This window comes from Ambystoma mexicanum, chromosome 4p (assembly GCF_040938575.1).
Source record: "Ambystoma mexicanum isolate Mex_15411 chromosome 4p, UKY_AmexF1_1, whole genome shotgun sequence".
NCBI classification, from domain to species: domain Eukaryota; kingdom Metazoa; phylum Chordata; class Amphibia; order Caudata; family Ambystomatidae; genus Ambystoma; species Ambystoma mexicanum.
In genome coordinates, this window is record NC_090927.1 from 230,409,441 (window position 1) to 230,427,553 (window position 18,113).

The 18,113-nt window shown below is 47.4% G+C and overlaps 1 protein-coding gene across 2 annotated transcripts in view; it reads left to right on the forward strand.

Annotated features, from left to right (window-relative positions):
- The window catches only part of PKHD1 (PKHD1 ciliary IPT domain containing fibrocystin/polyductin), a 4,356,595-nt gene that overhangs the window by 1,421,208 nt on the left and 2,917,274 nt on the right, over positions 1 to 18,113 (forward strand). The window lies entirely within an intron of this gene.

Consider the following 18,113-nt stretch of genomic DNA (forward strand, 5'->3'; position numbering starts at 1 on the left):
GGGGGTACTGCTTTACTCTGGATAAAATTGCTCTTGGTTTCAGCTTGATCTTCAATCCCCCTATGCTCTTTCACACAACACACGTCAGAGGGACTTGTAGTCCATAGGGGGCTGGGTACCTTGGCCATGTCCTCTTCCAAGAATGCTGGTGGCGCCTCCAGCACCATTTCAATTCTCTGTGGCACTTCTCTGTAGTGGATGTGTAACCAATAGGTCAGACTCATTTCAAACACCATGTCTATTTCTAGCCTTTCTTCCCTGAAAAGCTCTTTGTCTGTCACTGTGGTCTGTAAGAGGATTCAATTCAACACTACAGCTAAGTCAATGCCTAGTCTGGGATACTGAATGGAAACCCTTATTGATATATCTTTATGTCCAGTTCATGCGTTCTGGATGACTACCCCTATATAACACCCCTCTCTTGGAATCCTCCTGACCCCACTGAGCCAAGAAGTAGTTCTGTTTTGCAAGTTTAAAGGTTTATTTAATAATTTAAACAATATATATATATCACGCTTTATAATAAATTAATAATTGAATATCACACTTAATCCGATATGATAAAGATTAACAACGGAGAATCTGGCACTAGCACACTTCTTTATAATCACTAAGGAGTTGACATGAAATGGATAAGGTAGCACACTGGTAAATAGGGCCAGAAGAATAATGTGGTAGAGAATGCTTTATAGAGTTCAAATGGATGCAATGTGGAATGAAATGCAGTACAGAAAATAACTTGATAGGATTTCAGCAAAAGACAATGTAATCACTTTCTTGGACAATTCACCCCCCCTTTTATGCAATGCAAGGAAATGGAAGGAAGCACACAGTTCTCATAAATGCAATCAAATGTGATTCAGTTCACCCCATCAAGCTTAGACTACAGAAGTTGGAAACACAGGCCCAAAATGCTTTTATATGTGCTGGCAATGAAGTGAAAAATATGCTAAAATGCTTTTAATTCCCTCTAGAGGTTCAGGGTGAGTGGTATCTAGTTAATATTAGTCCAGGCTCACTCTTGCAATGATTCAGCGATGATAGGCAGGTTAAACAAATTTTTTCTTTAACGGAAGGCAAGCAGCAGCAGATTTTTACACGTGGAGAAACTTGCAAATCGCGGCACAATTACAGGGGAACTACAAGGACTATCACTATCGTTTTGGAGTCCTAGGACAGCCTAGGATCTCAGCTTCCAGATGAAAGTTACTGCAAGTCTCTACGACAAACGGTCGCGGAGATATGAGCAATTTTGTGAAGGTCGTTTTTCAGATTTGAAATTTTAAAGTTCAAAAAGACAAGTGACAGCTAGCAACTAGAAAATGACAGGTGACAGTTAGGAGGCAGTTCTACTTAGATTAAAATAGCTTGGATTATATTATTTTAACTAAGAGATTGGTTCTGCACAGTCTTGCTAGGTACTCACACTATATTCTTGAATTAGATGGGCCTCGCCACGAATCTGGTCAGGTTTTAGACTGGACTCTGGTCTGGTCTCGGCACTTCACAGTGATCTGGGTCAGCTCTCTCTGGTTCTGCTAACAGCGGTCTGGTCTGGGTCTCTCTGAAGGTGGATAGATTGAAGTCTCTATGTTAGCTCTCTGAAGGTTGATGGAGGTAAAGTATTGATTTTCCCGGCAGAGCTTCCAGCTGCAAATGGATTTGAAGGTCCCTATCTGTCCTGTCTGTCTGCTTTTATCTGTTTTTAAAATGGGTGTGTGTGCAGCATCACTAGACCCTACCACTCTACACTTGCCATTGGCCAAGCTTTCATTTCTCCCCTGATTGGGGGAGCTAAGTTGTGTCAGAGTGATGTCATTTTACAGCCTGCAGAAAGTCCACTCCTCCTGTCAACTTGCACACAAATCTAGATTTGAACCAAATACATATTTGCAGAGGTACATATTGTTTTAAAATCATATGCACCCCTCACATATCACAGGAGGTATCCCCTGTTCAAACTCTGCTCTTCCTGGGGGCTTGCATTCAGAAATGGCACATATTTCACTTTTTAACTGATTTTGCAATATCGGACATTAACCCAAATTTACACACATGTGCGCAAGGAGTATGGACATTAATTGATGAAGTGTCAGATTTTTCACATGCACATATTTTGAGTAATATCCTCTTTTCTGCTAAAACCCCCCTGAACATACCACCGTGTCCTAACACGTCTTAAAATGTGGGCAGAAAAATCACAAGAATTATGGTATCATTTATAAAATTTTCACATGTCCGCTCTATGAATGATCCATCTTTTTAGAGTTATGTTCTGGCCCCAAAGGGGTGTGGTTTCCCCCCAGCACAAGGTTGAATTTCTGGTTTTTCCAGTTCTGCCAAGCCAGCTTGCTCTCACAGGCAGTGCCCCTCCCCTGTCTTTCCAGGAGGAAGCTACATTTACGACACCCGCCAATAAAACATTTGCCTGAGTCAGGACAGGGCTTTGTTCAGAGCTCCTGTATTCTGTGGGGCTCCCCTTAATTCAATTATCAGAGAGATGGCATATTCTTAGTGTGGCCAGCAAAAGGCAGATAGGCCTGGGAACACAGCTGTGACTCAAGTTTCACTCCTGATGGGGGGTAGTTGCCAGGCAAAATTGGAATCTCTTTAAGCCAGTTTTTAGCCACATGTCATTTCTGTTCCCCAGTTTTCTGCATTCAAATAAAACTAAACATTTTTACATATGCAGCTAGAATGCTGATTCTAAGTTTAAACTATGATATTTAAACAATTGCAACCTATGTGACACTCAGAAATAGGTCACTCATTTCTTTTAAACATTAGATTTTTAGTGTCTTTCAGTCCACATTTACTTAAACTGCTGAAATCCACAGCTCAGCCAGTCTTGTTATAAACATTGTTTTGGGCTCTTCATCTTCCCAGATTTAGTATGCACACATACTTCATTCTGCCAGATGTCCGCTGGTGTTCAGTGAGATTTTTGGATGTGTTGCAATGTTTGAAAATAGGCATTTTGAGCTGGCATTCAGAGAAACAAAAGGTGATTTTTAAAGTGCTTTCTAGCGAACAGGCACTGCTGTTCTTCTCTCTGGCACCCCATTTCACTCATGGCTCTTCTGACGCAGCACACCCGCACCTGGGGTGGCAAGTCAGGCGACCATTTTGGTGTGCGCACAAGCTGCGCGGTTTTCGTGGATTCTGGCGCACATGTGGGCTTTTTCGGCCATCTTGGATTTCCTAAGCCCACAGCACCAAATGTTGTAGCATGATAGCTCAAACGTGGGTCAGGACACCCAACACATCCCCCCACGTGACTGCCCTTTGAATTTGAGTCGATGGGGAGTCGGGTGCACAAGGGTTTTGACCCACGCACCGGTCTGTCCGCATAATCTTCTTCCAATTCTGCAAATGGCACAGTTCAGCATCTTTTCCTCCATCCGGTATTGATCGATCGGTTCTCCTCGCCGGTCCTGATGGGAATATTGGGCGGTACGCTGGGCCCCTTGCGTCTCTGCTTCCGGTCTCCGGGTCATCCTCCTTGGTCATTCTCCATGGTTTCATCTCTCCTAGGATGATAAAGCAAAAGCGGCAATACCTACTCATAGACGTTTTTCCACCACTGTTGAGATAGTGGGGCAGCATATGCATTTCATCATAACGAAACATTACATTCTTATTTTGAAAAAAAAAACAGTATAACTAAGAGACAGTTTCATGCAAATCACAATATTTTAGAGACTAGATGTGGTATGTTTTTATGGTTGGAACTGAATTAGTCTGAGACAGTACCCGCTAGGATTCCAGAGGATTCCTCCAGTTGTTGCAGAGCGTGCCTGGGATGGCAACATTTCAACTGGTTTATGTGGACCCACTTGTCTTCCCCCGCTGCCAAAGGACCTTTGGGGATGTGGATTTTGTAGGCCACAGGGGAGATTTTGTCTATAATCTCAAAGGGTCCCTTCCATGTAGGCAAAAATTTTCGCTGTTTTGCCTGGTTTCTTTGAAAGTTGTATAGATAGACCCGGTCTCCCACCTGATATTCCTTCCTGGAAGTTTTCAGGTCATAATGGGTCTTCATGCTATCAGCCGATCTTTCTAGATTCCGCTGAGCGTAAGCAAAAGCATGTTGGAGGTGTTTCCTTAAATTCTCCACATACTCATGAGTAGTGGAGGCATTTATCAGTGTCTGCTCTTGGGTCCTGTAGAGCAAATGCTGAGGAAGCACCATCTTGCGCCCAGTCATCAACTCAAATGGTGACATTTTGGTTGCAGATGAAGGGGTAGATCTGATGGCCATTAGGACCAGAGGTAATCGGATATCCTAACTTGGCCCAGAATCTGCCACAAACTTTTTTAAGATGCTCACAATTGTCCGGTTGTAGCGTTCCACTGCTCCAGAAGAAGCTGGCCTGTAAGCAATATGTAACTTCCTTTTGACCACCAGTATCTCCCACATCTTTGTCATTACTTCACTGGTGAAGTGGCTACCTCTGTCTGACTCAATCCTTTGAGGTAGACCAAAACGGGAAAAGATGTGGTTAATCATCAAGGCAGCTGCAGTTTCTGCCTTGCAATTTGGTGCTGGGAGACATTCCACCCACTTGGTAAACAAGCATGTCACAGTCAACATGTACTTATTCCCCCTAGCAGAGCGAATCACGGGGCCTACAAAGTCGATTTGTAAATCTGACCATGGCAGGGTCATCCCCCTCTTTAAGAGAGGCGCACGGTGCGTGAGGGATGATGGCTGAAATTGTGCACACACAAGACACCCCTTCAAGTATTGGTCGAGGTCCTGCCCCATGTGTGGCCAGTATGCAACCTCTCTTAAGATTTCCAATGTTGTGTGAAACCCCCTTTGACCGGCGGTGGCCGCATCATGGGCGTGACTTAACATCAGGCTTCGGAATGAGGTAGGAACCACCCACTGATCGTGGCCAGCTTTGGATTTCCTTACCAACAAACCGTCTTGGATTCGGAACATTTTTGGACATTTCATCAACACTCTTAGGTCCTCTTTCCCAGTGTAATCGGTATCTGTCAGGGGAAAGTTCTCAGGGTCCTCAAGGTGCTGGTAAAATTTACCAATTATTGGATCCCCCTTCTGAGCGGTAATCAAATCAGCATCAGGGGTCTCCTTACTCCATTGTGCAATTGGAAGGTCGTTGTGAGCATTTGTCTGGGACCTAGTGATAGCAGTGACCTGGATTTCCTCCAACAGGGACTCAATCTCAATTAGATCCCCTTGGATGGCCCCGGATTTGGCCAGCTGATCAGCTAAGTCATTTCCAGTTTTGTCTGGTCCCTCTACTTTGGAATGACCCTTGATCTTTTTCCAATAGATGGTCATCTCATTCGAGGTGACCAGATCATCAATGTTTTGGATCAACTTCCCATGTTTCAAGGGTTTGTTGTTAGCACATAACATGCCTCTGGTTTTCCAATTAACCAGGTGCTCCACGAACCCGTTCCGTACATAATCCGAATCTGTGATTATGACCAGTTCGTGGAGTTGATGCTGGACAGCAGTGAGGATGGCCTGATGCACAGCCATCAATTCTGCCACCTGACTACTTCGGGGACCAATTTTGTATCCAGCGGAGGGTTCTGGGAACTCATTCACCCATGCATTCCCTACGCCGGCCACCAGTTCTTTCTCCCCGTTGTTGTCAACATGGTAAGAGCATCCATCCACATAGACAGTGGGCATTCCCTCACACTTGTCTTCTTCAAAGACTTTGTGTGGGGAATTAAGGTATGCCTCCGTGTTGTCCTTGATTTTTAGACTTTCGTCCTCGAGACAGTTTTCTCTGGCACAATCATGCAAGTCAGCCAGACCTTGCGCGAGGGGACTCTTCTTGTTTTGGCCATATCTGACCTCCACAGGAAAGCCTTGCATTGATAGAATCCAGGAAGTGATTCGGGAATTACTCACATTTCCGGCCCAGATTCTGTCACTTTGGAGATATTGCAGAGGCTGGTGTGGAGTCTCCACTATGATGTGTTCCCCCTGGATAAACGGGCAGTAATTCTTCAATGCCCACACCGTTGCCAGGAGTGCCTTCTCACAATCGTTGAATTTTTCCTCTACAGAGGATAAAGTTTTGCTCTCATAGGAGATTACTTTATTGACCTTGTCATGCTTTTGGTATAATACGGCCGTCAAGCACGTATTAGAGAACCCTGTCTCCAGGAAGAACTCCTTGTTTCTGACAGGATAAGCTAGGCAAGGCGCTTGTGAGAGGCTTCTTTTGAGTTGTTTTACTGCCTTGGATTGTTCTGGACCCCATTCCCACTTGACCCCCCCCTTCAGGAGATGAATCAGAGGTCTGGTGATCTCTGCGTAGCCCTCAATGAACTTTCTGCTGTAATTAGTCAGTCCAAGGAGGCTCCTTAGTTCCTGCAGAGTTGTGGGGTCTTTCAATTTTTGGAGGGCTTCCACTTTCTTTTCCTGGGGACAGAGACCCTGAGGAGTAATCTCATGCCCCAAGAAATTAACACGGGTTCGACACCACTGTGCTTTCTGAAAGGAAAGTTTTGCTCCGGCGGCCCTCAACTGGGTCAGAACATAACGGATCTCTGCTATGTGTTCCTCCACAGATGAACTTTTGATGAGGACATCATCTACATAAGCCAGGTTACCCCTCGCACCCAGGTCGGGCATGGCCTTATGTAGGAAAATGTTGAATTCATTGCCGGAGTTGAGGTATCCGAAGGGAGTCCGGGTCCATGTGTACTGCTGGCCTCCAAAGGTAAAAGCCAGTTTGTATTGGTCCTCCCTACTGACAGGCACGGTCCAGTATCCATTGGTCAGGTCTATTGCAGTGAATACCTGTGACCCCTGAATCTGGGCCAGCCCTTGGTCAATGTAGGGCAGAGGCCATCGGGAAGTATGGACCCGTTTGTTGAGCTCCCTGAGGTCAGCACAGAGTCTCCACTGGCCGTTTGGCTTCAATATTCCCAGCACCGGATTATTGAAGGTGCTGTGGACTGGACGAATTATTCCCCGGGACTCCAGGTTCTTAATTATTTCAGTAAGCGACTCCATGGATGCGAGAGGCAAGCGATATTGCTTCACAAACACTGGAGTCATGCCAGGGTCCGTGGGGATTGTTGTTGTGTGGATGTCGGTGCGACCACAGTCATATGAGTCTACCGCAAAGAGATCTTGGAAATCCAAGAAAACTTGTTTCAACTTTTGCTTTTGTTCCAGAGTCACACAGGCATCAGCTAGGTTGACTCTCTCTTCCACCATCTGCCTGAAGCCTGGAAAGACTTCTGGTTTGGCTATCTCCGCGGCCTCCTCCAGCTGGGTGGAGAAGTCCCTGGTCAGAGTGCTGATTCGGACAGGAGGCTTCAGGTGGGAAAGGCAGCCCTCATGGACTTGGAAAATCACCTCATCCCTCCTGAAGTCACAAGTCACATCTTCCTTACCATAAGGGCAAGAAGTGTACACCAGGAAGTTCCCCCCATGGCGGGTAAAAATCCTGTCTGGTGTTGTATTGTCATCACTGTCACTGTCAAAACAGTCCTTGGGGATTGGCCCTAACAGTTCATTACCTAAATCTATGGAAAAATGTCGGTCATCAACCGCCATTCCAATAATGGTGCCTGCGGCTAGAGTAATACTCTTTAAGTCGCTGTTATCCACCTCTATTGGAATGGTGTCATGTTCTATGTTGACTAATGGAGTTGGGTTTACCCCCAACCCTTGCTGTTGGAGAGAAGCGTTTAGATATATGTAAGCATCAGGGTTTTTCAAATGTTGTCCTCTTTTAACTTTCACTTCCAGGGAGAATTGTCGGGTCCTTTCTGGGATGGTGACTTCCTCTTTAACCTGAATTTCAACCGCATAAGGTAGCAATTGAGCTGACCTAATGCTTTTTCTGGATCATCAAAGCCCATGGGATTATCCGCTAATTGGGACCAAGCTTTGAAGTTTATTAGGTCCAAACTAATGGCAAAGCGATTGAGAATGTCACTGCCTAAGTAAAAGGCGGCAGGGACTTCTCGCACGACCCAACAATTGTGGACTATGCTCTTGTTGCCAATGGAGATTTTGAGCTTACACCTGCTTGGCAGGAGCTGTTTGGAATTAGGTGCTTCCAGGTCCATTTCCCATTTGTCTATCAGTTTGAATGTGGGAATGGCTGGATCTTTTGGGAGTTGGCGGAACATGGCTTCGCTGATGAAGCTCTTACCGTTGTTCACACACACTCGAGCGAGAACAGAGTCCTTCCCATCATTTACTTGGACAGGGATGAACAACTGCTCTCCAATTTGCTGAATATCAGCCAGGCTCTGAGCTGATTTCACATCTTTCTGGACTATAAGAGTGGGAGTTTCTGATTGTGGATTAGTATAGAATCTCAGAGTGTTTCCTTCCAGCGTGGAGTACCACTTTAGACTGGAAGGAAGGTTGATTTTCAGAAATAGAGAGGACCCTCCATCACCAGTCTGTTGTCCTACTGCTATTACTGTCACGTCTGGAATTTGGCTATTCTGGAAGTGAAATTCTACTTGGTCAGATTTTTGTTCAACCATGTGGCAGGTGCCGTTTAAACTAACATGGTTGACACTCTGTTTTAATTTTATGGGTCGGCTAGTCTGGGTCCAGAGGACCTTGTTTACACAATCTATTAGGGGTGGCAACCTTCTCAGGAGGTCATTCCCTAGTAAACAAGGGGTGCCCTCTGGGGTCACTACTATGACCGGGTGTTTCAACTTGTGTCCCCCAATTTTAATGTCCAAGTCTGCCGTCCCCTCGACGGGAATTTCCTTCCCGTCAAAGTTCTGCAGTTGTCCAGGAAGAGAGGTGAGAGGAATTTGGTAATTCTCTCCCCTTCCTGCATTCAGTTCATCAAAGGCCCTTCTGGACAGAAGGGTAGCTTGAGATCCAGTGTCCACCAGTGCCAAAATTGTACCCTGCCCCTGTACTTGTACCGGGGCATAGTATCTTCCCTCCTTCTCCTCAAGGGGGCACAGATAATGCACATTTTTGGACAACTGGTGGGCTAACTTTCTGGTTTTGGACATCGCTAGCGAAGAGATTTGGGCCGAATTCTGTGGAGAGCCTTGGGAATCTGAAAAAAAAATTTGGCAACTGGAGATCAGAGCCATTGTGGGTTCCCCTGGTTCCGGTTCTGGGACGCCCCGCCCTTTTTGGAGGCAGTCATCAGGATGGGTTTGAACCAGGGGATTTTCTTGCTGTTGGTTCTGGGATGAGATGGTGGGCGGCGGTAGCTCAGTCTCCATATCTCCCCAGTCTGGATTGGAATCCCTAGGGACCCATTTTTCTTTGGGAGGAGTTCCCCCCTCTCTGAAGGAGAAGATCCTTTTCCCAGGATCCTCTGAGGATCCCTCTCCCTCAAATTGGAAGATCTGTACCTCCTCCTCAAACTGAGTCTGTTTGGGTCCTTTGTTTCTCCTACCCCCCCTCTGCTCCTTGGGAGGCAGGCTTTCAGGGGCAGGAGATTTTGTTTCCGGTTCCTGGGTTTCCAGGGCTGTTTACAAGTGAGGAAGGAAGCTTCCTCCAAGGCTTTTCAACCCCCCTTCCCTTTGTGCGTCCTCCCTGGGAACCGGTGAGTTATCAGGGTGCTGCCCCCGTCATTGTTCTGGAGCACCAGGTCCAGAGTTGGGTGCGTTCTGCGCCGGCATGCCGATCTGAGGGTTCTGCTGAGCCCTCAGTATGTGACCCAGATCCCGCGCCATGTTTTGAACCTGGCGCTCTAACTGGGAAACCCGCTCAGGCTGATACGGGGCCCTGTTTTCTCCCCTGGGCTGATCCCGGGAAGGGTAGCTGTCCCTCCTCTGGTAATACCCTGGGTTGGGAAGATTTGGGTACCCCTCCACCCTTGGCCTCCCCTCTCCCGGATTCAGTGGTCTGGGCTCAGGGAATTGGGGAAAGAAGGATGGATGGTTTTGGGGCTGAAAGTCGGGTGGATATCTGGGGAAAAAGTTCTGCCCAGGGTTTGGTAAATTTCTGCCCTCCTGTGGAAAGTTTGGAGGGAAGTTCCCTGGGTTCGGTGCTCGGTTGGATCCCCCCCCTTGGGCTGGGGGAGTCCACACATAACCCAGGATTGGACTGTTACCTTTGTAGCGAGGACTTACATAGTCAGGAGAGCGAGGGACCCCATTGGGGGGACTACCTCTTTCACTCCCTGCCTGTGACTGTCCCGAGGGATTTCTGGGCTTAGGATTATTAGGTGCAGGTAGGTTTTTAGGCCCCCCATCTCCAAATCCAAAACGGGGGTGACCTTTACCTCTGCCACCTTGGCAGCAGCAGGGGTGCTGTTGGCTTTGGGGTTTTTCTGGGCATTACTTTTGCTATCTACCGGTTTCTGCACCTCATAGATCCGGGTAGCCTGTTCAATGATCCAGTCTAAAGATCTTTTCTCGTGAAAATCCCTCACGAGCTGGGTCATTATGTATTTGGGCAAGGCATGAAAAAATGTATTAATGAATTCTCTACTGTCTGTGCGCACCCTTCTGGTGGTCTGCGCAAAAGCACGTTTCAGTTCTTGCACAAATTCTTGTGGGGCCTGATCCTCCCCACATTGCAAATTGTAGGCTGCCTTGCGAGCCTCTTGAGGATTTCTGTGAACAAAAAATGTTTCAAGATGGCCGCCTTATAGGTAGACCATCTTAAATGATTTTGGTCCTCCAGCCCCGCAAAGAAACTGGAGTATTCCGGGGAGAAGGTCCACTTTACATATTGAATACAGCTTTGGCTGTCCTTCAAATGGAAAGTCTCCATCATTTGCTCGAACAACTCTAAGTGCTCCCAAACAGAATACTTAGCGTTCTTATGGTAAGGCGTGATGACGCTCCTGATCACCTTAATCTGCTTTAAGGGGTTCTTAAGCAAGGCCCTTTTTGCCTTACTGGCCCTTTTGGTTCGGGTAACCCTGGTCCATTCATCTTCTGACTCAGAGGCACTGCTCCCAGAGGTTCCCGTCAGATCTTCCAGCATTTCCCGGATTCTGCGAGCCTGGGAATGGCTGCCAGAATGTGGGGACCTGGTCTCCTGTTTCCTGTGGTGCTCAGAGGAGTCTTCAGATCCCTCCTTGCGGCCAGGATTTGCTGGGTACCCCCCCCCACTGACCTAACTGGGCAGAGGTTTTCAGAATGCCCTTAATGGGCCTACTCTCCTGGGGTTCCCCACTAAATTGCACTGTGCTTTGGTGCCCATACCCGGGTGCCCGCCCCTCCATACCTGGGTGGTACTGGTCTATGAGCCCCATACTTTTGTCTGGATAGTAGTCTGCCATCCCTGTGGCCCGGTGCTCATGTGCGCCAGGGAACATGGGGGTGGCAGAGTCCATGGACTGAGAGGTATGAGGGCCTCTGGTACTAGGGCTCCTGAGGTTATGCTCCGGAGCTTCCCTTTCCCAGCGAACCTCATCTCTATCCGCCCCTGCTCCCTGTTGCCATGCAAGAGCCTGCATTTGTGACTTCAGTTCCTCAGTTAAGGCCTTACTAGACTCTATCAGTCTCTCCTGCATCGCTACCTGTTGTTGGAGTCTATCATTGTGCTGGCAGAGAGCCTCATTCTCTCTCTGTGCCTCCTGATTGGTCCTGGAGCACTGGGCCAGTCTTTGCTGCAGGAGGGTTACCTCCTGAGCTGTGTCCCTATTGGCCTGCTCCTTTCTTGCCAGAGCATCCTCCACCCTCCTGGTGTGCTCTAGCAAGTCCTGGTGTTCTTTTTGGAGGTCACCTAGTCCCTGGTGGGCCAGGTGATTTTCTTCCATTTTTCTTCTGAAGTGGCAGACTTCCTGGCCTAAGGTGTCCCTTTCCTGACCAAGAGCTTGAATTTGTGACGCCAAGTCGTCCCTTTGCCTTTGGAAGGTACCAGCTTTCTGGCGCTCCTGATCAAACTCTGCCTGGGTATCCAGGTCTTTCAGGATCAGTTTATTGCTCTCCTCTTTCTCTCTGTCTAGTTGGATTTGCAGGGTGGCTACCTGCTCTGTGCATGCCCTGTTGAAATTGATCTGTTGCTCCAGCTTTTTCTGGCTCTGCAGTAGGGAGTCCAAACCTTCTTGGTACTCCTTCTGCAAGGCCAGAAATCTGGTATCCTGGTCAGCCTTTTCCTGTTGCAGTATATCCATGTCCTCCTTTATTTTACTGATATACTGCCTAGTGTCATTTTCTGACTCCTGGCTCCTCTGCAGCCTCTGCTCAGAAGAGTCCAGATCAGATTGGGCCTTCTGTAATGCCAGCAGTTGCCTACTCGCCAGATCTTGGCCTTCAGCACATTTGTCCTGCATGGCTCCCATATGTAAATATAAATATGCCGCTACCCTGGCAATCTTGTTGTGCTCATCCTTGGCCTTAGAGGACATATATAGTTCACTCAGGGCCACATGTAAGGGACCCTGGTCTCTCCATATATCTGACCCTGTTTCCGTGATCTGGGGTGTGATGGCCTGCAACCAGACTGTTTGGTCCTGGTGAGTCCACTCACCTCTCACAAATAACTTATGTAAGAAGTGCTCTCTGGCTATTTTCATGTCTACTAAGGTTGTCATTCTAGAGATTGGTCTCTGTCCTGACTTACAGAAGTTTGTATTTTATTTTTGCAAAACAGACCTTTTCCTTAGAGCGTTCCTTTGCGGAGTGCTTTACAGCGTAACACAGCGTGGTGATCCGACCGGATAGTGTATCTGGTCAGCTGGCACACTGTATTAATCTGCACAAGTGATAGATCTAACCCAAACGTCCGGCACGAGCCCCCAATTTGTAAGAGGATTCAATTCAACACTACAGCTAAGTCAATGCCTAGTCTGAGATACTGAATGGAAACCCTTATTGATATATCTTTATGTCCAGGTCATGCTTTCTGGATGACTAACCCTATATAACACCCCTCTCTTGGAATCCTCCTGACCCCACTGAGCCAAGAAGTAGTTCTGTTTTGCAAGTTTAAAGGTTTATTTAATAATTTAAACAATATATATATATATATATCACGCTTTATAATAAATTAATAATTGAATATCACACTTAATCCGATATGATAAAGATTAACAACGGAGAATCTGGCACTAGCACACTTCTTTATAATCACTAAGGAGTTGACATGAAATGGATAAGGTAGCACACTGGTAAATAGGGACAGAAGAATAATGTGGTAGAGAATGCTTTATAGAGTTCAAATGGATGCAATGTGGAATGAAATGCAGTACAGAAAATAACTTGATAGGATTTCAGCAAAAGACAATGTAATCACTTACTTGGACAATTCACCCCCCCCCCTTTTATGCAATGCAAGGAAATGGAAGGAAGCACACAGTTCTCAGAAATGCAATCAAATGTGATTCAGTTCACCCCAGCAAGCTTAGACTACAGAAGTTGGAAACACAGGCCCAAAATGCTTTTATATGTGCTGGCAATGAAGTGAAAAATATGCTAAAATGCTTTTAATTCCCTCTAGAGGTTCAGGGTGAGTGGTATCTAGTTAATATTAGTCCAGGCTCACTCTTGCAATGATTCAGGGATGATAGGCAGGTTAAACAAATTTTTTCTTTAACGGAAGGCAAGCAGCAGCAGATTTTTACACGTGGAGAAACTTGCAAATCGCGGCAAAATGTCAAATCGCGGAAGATTTTTCCGAATGCGCCGGGCGCGATTACAGAGGAACTACAAGGACTATCACTATCGTTTTGGGGTCCTAGGACAGCCTAGGATCTCAGCTTCCAGATGAAAGTTACTGCAAGTCTCTACAACGGTCGCGGAGATATGAGCAATTTTGTGAAGGTTGTTTTTCAGATTTGAAATTTTAAAGTTCAAAAAGACAAGTGACAGCTAGCAACTAGAAAATGACAGGTGACAGTTAGGAGGCAGTTCTACTTAGATTAAAATAGCTTGGATTATATTATTTTAACTAAGAGATTGGTTCTGCACAGTCTTGCTAGGTACTCACACTATATTCTTGAATTAGATGGGCCTCGCCACGAATCTGGTTGGGTGTTGAAGTCGGTTGTCAGCCATATGTGCTCATTCGAGCTACCCCCTACTGCTCCTCATGTGTGCGTCCTAAACTCTCATGACACTCGTTTGTCTGTTCTTGTGCCCGTTGACTGGGGCTCGTGCTGCTCACCTCTCATCCCCACTGTACCTGTCCTGAGGGTCACACCCTGCATCCATGTTGCTACAAAAATCATTGGGCAAACTCAGTCTCCTTGAGGTTAAGTCTGTGTGTCATGATGCCTACCCCCGGAGCACCAGGCCAGGCCCAGCACCCCCAGGAGTAGGCATCACGCCCCTGGGTAAAAGCCCAGCGGCCCTTTATAGGGGCTCTTTGGACTCTGTCCTGGCGCCGTTGGCGCCAGGCTCATGTTGGACATCAGTCCTGGCGCCATAGGCGCCAGGCTCATAAAGGGAAGTTTTTGGTGCACTTACCTGAAGCAGACCATGCTGCACACTCACCTGATGCAGACCATGCTGCATGAAGAACCAAGCCAAATGAGGCTTAGGAGGGACTATTTTTCTGAAGGAGCTATTTTGTTACTTGGGTGGGGCTGTGGAAGAATACTCACCTGGAACTTCTTCCAAGGCTATTTAAGCCACACCCGGACAGCCACACATGCTTCGCGTTGTTCTGCATCCCAGCAGCTGAACGCTCACCGTGTCTGCTCCTGCACATGGACTCCAGCCACGCCTGCCTCGAACCTGGAACACCTGTAAGGGAATAAGAGAAGAGAAAGGTGAAAACCAAGAACTATTTCAACCTTCTTACCTGCATCCGGAATCTTCACGCCAGCATTCCTGAAGGAAGACTTCCATTTAAAAGCACTGCGTTGCTCGCTGCAGCGCCGCGCTTCACTCACCTGTTCCCGAGACGCCGCCCGGCTCCATCGCGGCTCTCAGTGCCGGTCGCCACATCTCTGCACCGCACCTAAGGAGAGAAGAAGAGACAAAAGGTGAGCAAGGGAACACAAGAGGAAAGCCGGATTTTCAGCCATATTACTTACCGGCTATTCTTGGTGAGCCATTCCACATCTCGGGTCGGCGCCAAATCTCTGGCAGGTACCGCACCCCGGCCCTTATGGGGAAAGGACAAAAGACATTACTGGGGAATTATAAAGACATCATCGCCCTCATCACTGACTCACCTGATTTTACCCCGGCAATTTAACCCTTCAACGCATCGCCTTTGTTCTGCACCTGAAATAAAGGACAGAAAAAGACAACATAAAAGGAGGCTCACACTTGAACTTTTGCATCTTCATAGTATCGGCGTATCGCTCAGTAAAGTCAAGTGGATTTGCCAGCGCCATTCTGAAAACCAGTGAAGTAACTGGACGAACGCGCGCCCCTGCACCAGAAGCAGGATGGAGAGTTCATCTTTCCAAACCATAAGGTGAGCTTAAACCGGGGGTTTTGGAGGAAGTCAGAGGAGAACGAAGGGGGAAAGGTGGGAGCTAGCACATTATTCAGCAGACAGTTAATCCCCTTTCTCATCTGCAGAAGGATATTCCTACGGGCCAGACAAGCAAGATTTGGGGGTCCTGTTCAATCGGCGGTCCGAATTCTGCGCATCACGCTTGAAGTGGCCACAGCAACCCAGACCAGACCAGCGCCTCCGTGGGAGCCAGGTGAGCGGTACAGAATGTGAAGCCTTCCTACAAATTCCCACCCAGGCGCTATGGAAACTTCCGAGACTGACCAGTTGGCCCAACTACTGGGGGAATTACGGGCCGAAGTACATGCCGCTCGTCAAGAGCCTAATGCTCTCAGGAGGGAAGTGATTGTAACAAAGGAAAGAGCTGATGACCTGGCTAGACAGCTTTTGCAAGGTCAAGCTGGACAAACTCCTTTACCCGGTTCCGGAGGGAACCCCGCTCCTGTGCTTTCCAGTAACCCGGTGCAGATTAAGCTACCTGGAAACATGCCGCTGGCCCCACCCGAACGCTTTGCTGGGGACCCCAAACGATTCGCCGTATTCATGACTCAGTGTCGTTTGCATTTCCTGTGCAGACCTGGGGCCTTCCCTAATGACCAGACCAAGGTAGCCTTTGTATTGTCATATCTCAGCGGCAGTGCTGCCGACTGGTCAGTTCCACTGGTAACTCAAGATGACCCGATTCTTCGTGATTTTCGAAGATTTCAAGAAAGCATGGAAAGGTTATTTGCTCGTCACTCCCAGGGGCAGGCTCTAGATGACGAACTTCTATCTCTGCGACAGGGCAATCAAGTCCTCCTTTCCTACATTGCAACCTTTAATAGACTAATTGTGGAAACTGGGTGGCCAGAGGATAAAAGAATCACGTTATTTTATCGAGGTCTATGCGGAGAACTTAAAGATGTCCTGGCCCAAGTTGTAAATCCGCCCCAAGAGTGCTCTGAATATATAGACTTAGTGGTCCAATTGGATCACAGACTGCAAAACAGAAAAGCAGATCGGTCCAAGTTTGAGACGCGGGTGTTAGTCAAGACCCACGCTAACCTCAAGGGGGCTGAAGCCTCAGAGCCAATGCAAATCGGAGGAGTTAAAGGACCTTTAACGCAAAAGGAACGTGAAAGAAGATGGCAGATGCACTTATGTCTTTATTGTGGATCCTCTGGACACTTTCTACGAGATTGCCCGGCAAGGCCGCCCAGGAAGGTGGTAGGAGCCGCTGAAAAAATCCATGAAACCTCTGTATCGGGAAACGACCCCGCCCGACAAGCGTAAGGGTCCGCTTTCCGAGCTTGAAAACGAACTCTCAGACCTCGCATTTCACTGTGCCAATGGTCCTCGTAGATCCGGAACAGCCTAAGCGGTTGCATGCAATAAAGGCATACATCGATAGTGGGGCTATAGGAAACTACGTGGATCGTGAATTGGTCTCCAGGATTAACCTCCCCCTGCGTCCTAAAACCAGCAAAGATGTCATCACCACAGTCGATGGAACCGAAATTGCCTCGGGACCGGTAACACATTCCACAGCTGAGGTAACACTTGTAGGTCTGGACGGCCATCGGGAGGCAGTTGTGTTTGATGTAATCAAGGCTCCACAGTTCAGGTTATACTCGGAATCCCTTGGTTAGAGACACATAATCCTCGAATTGATTGGCGAGCGAAGAGAATAAACTTTCCAGAGTGTGCACGAACCTGCTACCCAGAAAATCTGAAGGTCAGTCTAGCATCAGTAACCTCTGTCTCCATGCAACTACCTCCGGAATACCAAGACTTCCAGGACGTCTTCCAAAAGGAACAGGCCAACACGTTACCTCATCACAGATCGTACGATTGCCAAATCGATCTGGTGCCCGGTGCACAACCCCCTTGTAGCAGGATTTATGCCCTTATTGAGCCGGAGAATCTGCATTTGAGACAATATTTAGATCAATACCTAGCCAATGGTTTCATTCGCCCGTCAAAGTATCCGGCATCCTCGGCTTTGTTCTTCGTGCCAAAAAAAGAAGGCGACCTTAGAACTTGTATCGATTACCGCGCATTGAACCAGATAACTGTTAAAAATCGTGACCCTCTCCCTTTGATCCCTGAACTCCTTGACCAGGTGAAGGACGCTTGCATATACACCAAGTTAGATCTCCAGGGGGCTTATCATCTGGTACGAGTTAAAGAAGGCGACGAATGGAAAACGGCCTTCCGTACAAAATATGGACTATTCGAATACCAGGTAATGCCTTTCGGGTTGTGCAACGCGCCTGCTGCCTTCCAATTCTTCATGAACGATGTCCTTCGGGAACTCATCGACGTCTGTGTTGTCGTGTATATCGATGACATTCTGGTGTACTCCTCTTCGGAATCTGATCACAGAAAACATGTCAGGGCCGTCCTTGAGAAATTGCGCCAGCACAAACTGTTTGCAAAGCTGGAAAAATGCGTTTTCCATACCACCGAGGTTGAATTTCTTGGATTCATCCTGACACCTAAAGGGGTCCGAATGGACTCACGGAAAGTGGATGCCATCCTCAAATGGCCATCACCTAGTTCGGTGAAAGGTGTCCAAAGCATGCTTGGTTTTGCCAATTTTTATCGCAGGTTTATCCCAGAATTTTCACGGGTGGTGCAACCCATCACTGCACTCTTGCGGAAGAATAAACGTTTTGAATGGACCGAGGAAGCTGAACAGGCCTTTCAGGAATTAAAAGCTAAATTTACGTCTGCACCTATTTTGAAACATCCGCGTCCTGATCTC